At 35.2% G+C, this 9,612-nt stretch overlaps 1 protein-coding gene across 1 annotated transcript in view; it reads left to right on the forward strand.

Annotated features, from left to right (window-relative positions):
- LOC124799096 (neural-cadherin-like) overlaps positions 1-9,048 on the forward strand; it is a 242,938-nt gene extending 233,890 nt beyond the window's left edge. Inside the window, exon 31 of the mRNA XM_047262635.1 lies at positions 3,966-9,048. The gene's annotated coding sequence lies outside the window, so the exon portion shown is untranslated. The remainder of the gene's footprint in view (positions 1-3,965) is intronic.
- Positions 9,049-9,612: the final 564 nt, after the last annotated feature.

Below are 9,612 nucleotides of genomic sequence, written 5' to 3' on the forward strand. Positions count from 1 at the left end.
TGCTGAAGATTAGATGGGTAGATCACATAACTAATGAGGAAGTATTGAATAGGATTGGGGAGAAGAGGAGGTTGTGGCACAACTTGACCAGAAGAAGGGATCGGTTGGTAGGACATGTTCTGAGGCATCAAGGGATCACCAATTTAGTATTGGAGGGCAGTGTGGAGGGTAAAAATCATAGAGGGAGACCCAGAGATGAATACACTAAATAGATTCAGAAGGATGTAGGTTGCAGTAGGTACTGGGAGATGAAGAAGCTTGCACAGGATAGAGTTGCATGGAGGCTGCATCAAACCAGTCTCAGGACTGAAGACCACAACAATAACAACGCGTAACACCACTATTACAATGTAAAATCCAGGATGGACTGTAACAATATTATGAAAAGGAAAGTCACTACTCACCATATATTGAAGATGCTCAGTCGCAGATAGTTATTTGCGCTGTCAAAATCTCCACTATTTATATACACACTGTTTCGTGCTTCACAGTGCACAGGACCACACAGAAAGGATTTAGCAGATCATAATTCCCTAATGTTTAAAATTTGATGAAGAGAGCGTGTGTATTGGTGATAAATGCCATTGGCCGAAAGCTTTAAGTGTGAAAATCTTTTTGTTGTGCCTATCTGCTATTCAGCATCTTCGCTGTATGGTGAGTAGCAACTTTCCTTCTCATAATATTGTTACACCACTATTACAGTTACATATATGGATACTGAAGTCATACACACAAAGTTGCCTCAAGTAGAACACAATTTCAGTAGGTGTCTTGTGTGTTGGAAGAGCTTTCTGCAAATCACTGGTTATTAAACAAAAGTCTGATTCTTCTTTGCACCATTTGGCTTGATACTGGCTCAGAAAATCAAAAGCAGCTGTGGCACAGATTTGATGTAGGCGAACATACAGAGGGTTTATATCCTTTTGTTTCAGTATCCCTGCATCACACACATTACATGTATCAGTATGAGGCATCTTCAGTTCTATATTAACTTCTCTTGTGAATAATTATGTTTGTGTTACAGTTGATATTCTGGAAACCATATGTTCAATTTTCATTTTTGTAAGGTCAATGCATTTCAGCTACAGATTTTGCTGATCATTATATATCTGCTTATCGATCTCTCCCTACTGTAATGACTCTTGTACAAATGAAAACATTTTATACGATCAGTCAGTCAATTTTAAAAATCGATAAACTTTGATAATTGCTTGCCATGGTTAACGTAAGAAGTAGATTTACAGGCTTCATTTTCTAACATTTCTGCATCATGAGTCTTCTCAGCAGAATAATCAACCTCATTAAGTGTTTCACAGTGAATGTCCAATGTCCGTGTACGTCTGTCTCCTCTAGTGAAAGATAAATGCTTCCTGGCTATCCTAAATATATCACAAAATGCTGTAGTTGTGATTAAAATTCTTCTGGGTATTATGCCACGTCATTGCTAAAGAATTTTAATCACTATGACACCGGCCGCAGAAGCCTACATTCTTATATCAATGCTGTAGTTATTTGTGCTTCACAGTGCATGGGACCACACAAAAAGTATTTAGCAGAACATAATTCCCTAATGTTTAAAATTTGATGAAGAGAGTGTCTTTATCATTTATAAAAGTATGTGATATTCACACCAACTGAGGTTAGCTTTCATACGCTTCATGGCACAATTGCAATCATTGCCTGGTTTATTCACTGGAAGAGCTTGGTTAGTATTTTTTAGTCACATAGTCTAATCCCTAGTTTCTTCATACTTTTGCCATTCTTTTCTTTTAGCTGTCATCATTTCTTGCAAATGTTTGTAGATTTCTCACAACTACTAGGCACAAGATAATTTTCCCAGTCAGTCATGGTGTCATCACTATAAATGTGACTGCCAGCACATGTGCTATTGGCTAATACTATCTGATGTAATGTTACCACTTGACTTAGCTCCCTTTCACACTGCAAGATTGTGCTATCACACTGCAAGATTGTGCTTCAGAGATATTACAAAATCTATCTTTTGATCAGCAGGAGAGTAAAAGTGGATAATTATTTATAAGTTATGGGATAATAGGTATTTGACAGGAATATCCAAATATGCCAGTAACTCACTTCGTAAAAAATTGTGGGTTAGCTCCTTCTCACATTCTAGCCCATTCTAATTACCATTTGTGATGTTGCACTTGATGCTGTAAGCAAGACTGAAGAAACCAGGACATGTTCATAGGATTTGTTGACCTAGAACAAGCATTTGACAATGCAGAATGGTATAAAATGTTTGAAATTATCAGAAAAATAATAATAAGCTACAAAGAAAGACAGGTAATACATAATATGTATAAAAACCAAGAGGGAAAAATAATAATGGAAGACCGAGGGAACAGTTCTTAGATTAAAAAAAGGATCAAGGCAAGAATATAGTCTTTCTCCCCTGCTGTTGAACTGTACATCAAAGAAACCATGGCAGAAATAAAATAAAGATTCATGAGTGGAATTAAAATTCAGGATGAAAGGATATCACTGATATGATTCCCGATGACTTCAGGACCTGTTGAATAAATGTGCAATCTAACAAGCACATAACATGGGTCTGAGAGTAAAACAAAGAGAGATGAAAGTAATGAGGAGTAATAGAATGAGATTAGTGACAAACTTAACATCATAATTGGGGACCATGCAGTAGATGAAGTGAAGGAAGTCTGCCACCTTGGAAGCAACATAACACCTGACACACGAAGCAAGCAAGATATAAGAAGTAGACTAGCACAGGCAAAAAGGAATTCATTCCTAAAAATAAGTCTACTGGTATCAAATACTGGCCTCAATTTGAGAAGGCATTTCAAACAATGTACTTCTGGATCACGGCAGTATGTGGAAGAGAAACATGGATCGTGGAAAAATTTGACAAATAAGTACTCAGAACATTTGAGATTTGCAGTGGGCTACACCAAACAAGTCAGAAGACAATGACTTACATCAGTACATTTTAAGGAAACATAGGCAAAAAGTACTCCTTTCACCAGTGAGAAGAGGGGAGATAGGAGTTCTGTCTGTCAGAGTTTGCACAGACTAGACTGCCAAGAGGCGCAGTGTCGAGAGGCTGGGGGGCAGGGAGATTGGAGAAAAAAACCACCTGTTGGCAGTCTGATCCCTGCACACTCTACCAGACAGCGCTCCTCTCTCCCTCCAACCATGCACTGCTGTCCTTTCCCCTTTCCCACCACCTCCAGATTGCTGCTTCCATTTGATGTCCCAATTGCATTCTCGTCTGAGCTTCTGGAGTTGGCGGTCATGTGTGCGTGATGTGTGCTTGCTTGTGTGGATGAATGGTGTATGTTTATCTTTCTTTTTCTGATGAAGGCTGTGGCCAGAACCTAATGTGTAAGTGTCTTTTAATTGTGCCTGTCTGCAGCTTAACATCTCATCTTTACAGGAAGTAGCAATCTGTCTTTTTCTTGCATAACAGTTTGTATTATTGAAAATTATTGTTCATTTTTTCTCTTTGCATAAATGTGAAGTATACAGTTGTATAGAAACAGCATCTAAATAGTATAACTTAAATGCAGTTTTTATTGTAATGAGTGAATTGATCATTTTCAGAAATTCAGCATCGTTAAAAATATGTTAATCTCCTTCATCATTGCTGTCAGTGGCTACTACAACATACTGAATTAGCTTGTACTAACTATACTTTTTAGCTCATGTCTTCCATGAGTACTTTCACATTCTTCTTCTGTTTCATTTTAAGATTTATGGAAGGTGGTGTATTAAACAGAATTAAACACAAACACAAAGTAAAGGCAAGTGAACTTTTAGGCAGTGGATGAAGAATTTCACTGGTATTATTGATTTTAAAATTTAATCACCGGCTAGAAACAGCTTACTGCCTTACCTGAATTATAAGTGGAAATTTTAGTCTAAGAAAGTCAGACTTAGCTCTTCCTGGGAGAAAATGTAGAAACTAATTGTGAATATTTTTTCAGGTTTGGACACCTTCACTGGCACAAGACTAATCTTATAGAAGTCCCCTTTCCTGAGTATCAAGCACATAAAAGTAAGATGTGGCTAGGTATGCCACAGTTAGTTGCCCTCTATGTCAGTTACTTGCTGTTAACTCCAAGTGTTCTTGAGATTGCTGAATGTTGTGTGTGTGCTGGAACTCCATCACAATATTTCGGTATTCTGAGTAGGACTGCAAAAGACATCTACTCCCAGGATGTTTTCAAGACTGTTACATTTGTGTTAAGTCAGTGCAATATAGTTTGTAGATGTTATACATGACTTTTAACTTCATGTTTTTAAGGCACATTCTTAACATGCAATGAAGTCTCAGATTGTTTTGCATGTTCCTAGGATAGCATTCTGCTCACTATGCAGATTTAAAAAGGAGAACTGATGTGGTATGTGGGCAAAATCAGTGACTTGAATGTGGTGGATTACTGCTAAAAACATGTAAGAGCTACAGAATGCTGCAACTTACAATACAATACAGTACAGGTCATCTGCTTCCTAAAAAATGCTGCTTTTGAAATATGTGGAAATTGCTGACAGGACTTTCAGTACGCACCTTCACAACAAGGCAGTGACCCACCACTACCTTTATAGTAAACCTTGTTAACCAAGGAAATTAGAATAGTGTGAGCCATTAGGCTCTCTCACAGTATTCAGCGAGGCATTTTGTAATACGGCCTACAGGTTACAATTTTTTTTTTTTTTAATTCATACTGTTTGCCCCAGGATCAAATCATGCATTTAAAATTTAAGACTCAGGTGAAGCTTAATGCAGATGTCTCATTAATTCCTGTAATACAAAATTTTCTGTTACTCTACACACAATGGATGTAATGGAAAATGATAACTTGATAGTACAATATTACAGTTTGATTTTTTCTTTCTGTAAAGTCTTCGAATGGCAATGTGTGAGTTCGTGGAAGAAGTTACCACTAAAATGAAAATATTCATTTTAAAAATTAATTTTATTGCTAAAAAGTGTGTGGATTATGTGACAAAGTGCTTATTTTATCTGATCAGCTATGAGTACGAGTGATTCATTACATAAAAGAGACAATTACATCTCATGGACTCATTTAAACAAGAAATGACTGCAGAGACAAAGACTCAAAGAAATCAATAATGTAATTTGCTGCCACTTTTCAGTGAGTGGGAAAATGATTAAGGTACTATAAATTCTAGTCACTTTACCTGAGAATTTGAACTGCGATCATGGGCGCTGAACTTACTCATAATTTTATACTGATCCAGTGCTCTAAACATAATCTTTGTGCACAGTTCATTTCATGCCAGTGCAACAGTTCTGTGACTATTCACATCAACTACTCCTGACTGTATGAGTATCAGCTTTGTGCAAAGTGTTTATATACTGACAGTTTTAGTGTTTTATCTGAGGTACACTCTGAACAAGAAAGCAGCAAGAAGAAATCCTGTGCCTCTACAGTGCAAGAAATTTTTCTGAACACAACTGTCATCTTTCAAAACAGTAATATTTGTGAACTTATTTGATTGTACCTTCTAGCAAATGAGTTCTAGGACTGACAATCATGTACGTGCTATTTAATACATTTTGTTTTGTGCTGTGAAACCAGATTCTTTTCTGTAGTAGTGTCATTTTTCATATTTTGCTTGAATCTATCCAAGTGTTACATACACGTGTTTAAGTTTTGTTTTGTACTAACTAATAAATATTTTTGTGAGGTTTGGATAATGTTACTCCACATTTGCAGTTAACATTACAGCAGAACTGTGATAACAGGATGAAACTAACAACACTTTAGTGTGGAATTTTGCATTATAGGTAACCTCTAAACCAACTAATTTTTATAACATTTTTCTTGTTGCTGCATTAATAGAATGAGTGCATCCCTGGAAAGATTAATATTACTCAGTGTGTTACTGGTATTAGTTATCTGTGTTAGTCTCAAGATGTTTCACGCATTTATCTTTTGTTTGACAATTCATTTTACTATTGTAGATTTCTGAGCTGAAGTAAAAAGTATTTTTCAAAATGTGTCATTTAGTCTCTCATTACAGGGAAAATAACTCAAGGACCACAAAGTTTGTTATAAAAATGGTTTATACCTATTACAAAAACTAACTCTGCACCCAGGTCCTGAAGATCAAGTACACCTCGTAAAAAGAAGGATATTTATGTTTCAGGAACATGAAAACATAAGTAGCAGCAACTTATTTTTTGAAAGGTTATTACCTTCATGATATCTGCTCAGAAAGTGTGCAACCTATGGCAGTGTGATTAATTAATGGATAACAGATCTACTGAAAAAAAGGCATGGTACTTAAAATGATAGCAATAAAAATAATCAAAGAATGATCTTTTGATGCACCTTCAACAGAGATAAATAGCAGCATGTTCATCAAACTATTATAATAACATAGAAAAGTTAGGTTTGAAGGCAAAAAATATGGAAGTTTTGTAACAATTGATGGATGACACTGACTCAGTTTATTTTTAAATACCCAAAATGGAAAAAAAATGATTGAAGAAAGTAGGGGTATTAATGTTTTGGAAATGCTTACAGTACTTATAAAAATGTTTTTGAGAATTTGTATAAATTGATTTTCAACAGTTATTAAGATTATCATTTAGCTATATAGAAAATGGTTTCACTGCACATCAACTTAATAAAATGAGATTCAATATGTGTTTGATTCAACCCTCTTTGAATACAGCATACTGAAGTACCTGTATAAAGTACGTAATGGAATTACCAAAAAATGTATGTAGCTGATTTATGGTGACAAAGATTCGTTTCCTTATGATGAATCAGAAGCTCTGAATGTTTAAGATAATACATCAGCCCTGCAGCTGTAAACAGAGCTTTGGGGAATTGTGAAACATTTGTTTTATATATATGTATTTCTCAGCTTTGTGGAAGTCATGACAAAATCTTCAAAGGTTGACTATAGATAAAATAAACCCCAAAAATGTTTTCATCACAGTTTTGAAAAGTCGTGAAAAATCATGATTGTTCATCTTGTCTCTTCAAATGAATTTATATATGCAGAACATAATCATGCCTTATATGGCAGTTTCTAAATTTGAAATAACCAACATCAGAAATAAAGCTTGGCAATATGTGAGACAGGAAAGATGTATGTACCCATCCAACAGTGAAACAATAACATTCAGAGCAGTGTTGACAAGAGACAGAAATTAATAATCAGTAATAAGATCTCAAGGCTCCAGAATTTCAGTAGTAATTCTTTTGTCTGGAAGGAAAGCTGTGCAAGAAATGCTGAACGAAAACATGCAAGAATCTGACCCAAGTTCATTTTATTTCATTTCCTCCTCAACCCCCTTCCCTCACACTCAGCCCTGCAAGTGACGTGCAGTGGTAAGATATTGGACATATCCAGGAGGATGGCAGCTCAATGTCTGGCCATTTACATTTAGGCTTTCCATGCTTTCTCTAGATCTTTTACGGCAGATGCCAGGACAGTTCCTTTGCAAAGAATGCAGCCGATATCCTTCCCTATATTTCCCCAACGTGTTCTTATACCCTTATCTTTAATGTCTCATCATCAATGAGATATTAAACCCTAACCTCCCTTCTTTGGTTTTTCATTCTCATTTACAACTTGTACTTTCTTTACAGTTTTTAGCTATTATCTTTGGATTCTCTTTTAGCCACATCTTATTTATTAATGTTTTGGGAAGTTACTCCATCACATTATTACTTCTGATAATATGCACATTGATTCTCACTATTAATTTACAGTAACTTCTCCAGCCATCACTCACATATACACATCTAATTTACCATTTACGTATTCATCATTCACATTTTCTTGCCAGGAAGGATAATATTCATAGTGTTTTAAAAGTGTGGAAGCAGTATCTGTTTTCTCCTCTGGTATGATTTGGTGGTTGTCATTTCTGCTTAGAATGTTCCTTTTTCGGTGCTGAGTAAGTAAGGACTGAGCTTTTACCTCATAGTTGTATGCCAGTGTTTATTTACTCTCCTTCCACCTTGTTGCTGTGAGACACTCTTTCTCCAAAAAATTGAGTGAATTTGCATTTGATCAGTGATTGTCTCTCTCTCATAACATTCACAGTGCGAGAGGCATTTATAAGCTCTCGCTGATTCAAACTGTGATGGTTATGTGTCTTATTTTGTTGAATCCCAAATTCTTATCTTGATTCATCAGCTTAATGTTGTTTCGTTTTGCATTCCTTAAATCATTGTAAAAGTTGCTACATCACAGAGGCCACTACCAGATGTTTTTTCTGAGCTTTTGAGAGTATAATGAAAGTATTTCATCCATTTCTATCTCAGAACATGACATCACAATGTAAATTATGCCTCTCAGGAACTACATAACATTTGTTAAAGAAATTTTTGTGCTTTTGTGGTAATGTGCATACTTTTCTTAGCATGAATTTGCATGTTATTTCTGTGTGACACGTGTAGTGTCAGAAAGCCTATTCAATAATTTAAACATTTATTTCTCTTCTGTAAATGTATAGTCAACTTACATTCCAAAGCCATTCATGGTGTACAGTGGAAATATGTGAAGGGCACGTTTTTCTCATGGTATGATCCTGCTGGTGGATGTGGTTGGATTTTGACTTCTAGTCATTCAGACTCGAATGCTCGATCATGAACTGACCATAAAACTGCTACACAAAGAATGAAAATTTTCTCATAATTGTAGTGTAACAGGCACATTTTGGTTCATGTATCTAACAGTGGTTGGTTTTATAAGTTTTAGTCAGAATAAAATTGTACAAGTCATGGAGTTTTGGATGCCTTAAAGTAAAACTATATTTGGAAACAAAAGTTTCAAAATTGTATGATACTGATTTTCAGAAAGAGAGGAATATTTAACAAAAAGACCATACACCTGTTGATGATGTTGAACCTAAATTAAATTCGGCATTGGTAAATTATCTATATCACTGTTTTATTTTTATTTCAACAGTTAAGCTAAAACTGTAAAGAGCTGAAAATATTGGATTTACCGTGATCTTTTGATACTTTCTGTACTCTGTTTTGTTATCTAAATAAATAGTGGTGATGATACGTCCAACTTTATGTTGTAATTCCTTGAATGTGTTCTCATATTTTTTTCATGCAACAAACAACATATTTGTTGGTCATTTTATTACTATTCTCAGAAATTTGGCTGACATTTGCATCTAAATTTTTTAATAACATATTTGTATGTGATATAAGAGAGACTATTTGCTTAACTACATCTGCAATTTAAGAGGCTGATTGTTGTTTGATAACCATCTTGAGATAGAATGTTGAGCCTGCCCATGAAATTTCACCTTTGATCTCTTAGCTCTTCACATTTGTAAACTGTTCAGCGTACAATGAAAGTACTATCCTGGAACGAAGGAAATGATTGTTTTTACTAATATGGTATCACAAATAGTGTGACCAATCAAAGGAGAATGATGAAAACAAGTCTCAGTTTGATAAAAGTAGTGAATGACTAACCACTACATAACTATAATTCTTTGGGTACAGCTAAAAACTGCCAGAATGATCTTGCTGTTCATTTTTTTTAAACCCACATATCTTTAACATTTTTTACTGCAGCTATTATTTTTCTATTTCTTCCTCTGAAGATGAATGTCTTGTTTGA

This window comes from Schistocerca piceifrons, chromosome 5 (assembly GCF_021461385.2).
Source record: "Schistocerca piceifrons isolate TAMUIC-IGC-003096 chromosome 5, iqSchPice1.1, whole genome shotgun sequence".
Taxonomy (NCBI): Eukaryota; Metazoa; Arthropoda; class Insecta; order Orthoptera; family Acrididae; genus Schistocerca; species Schistocerca piceifrons.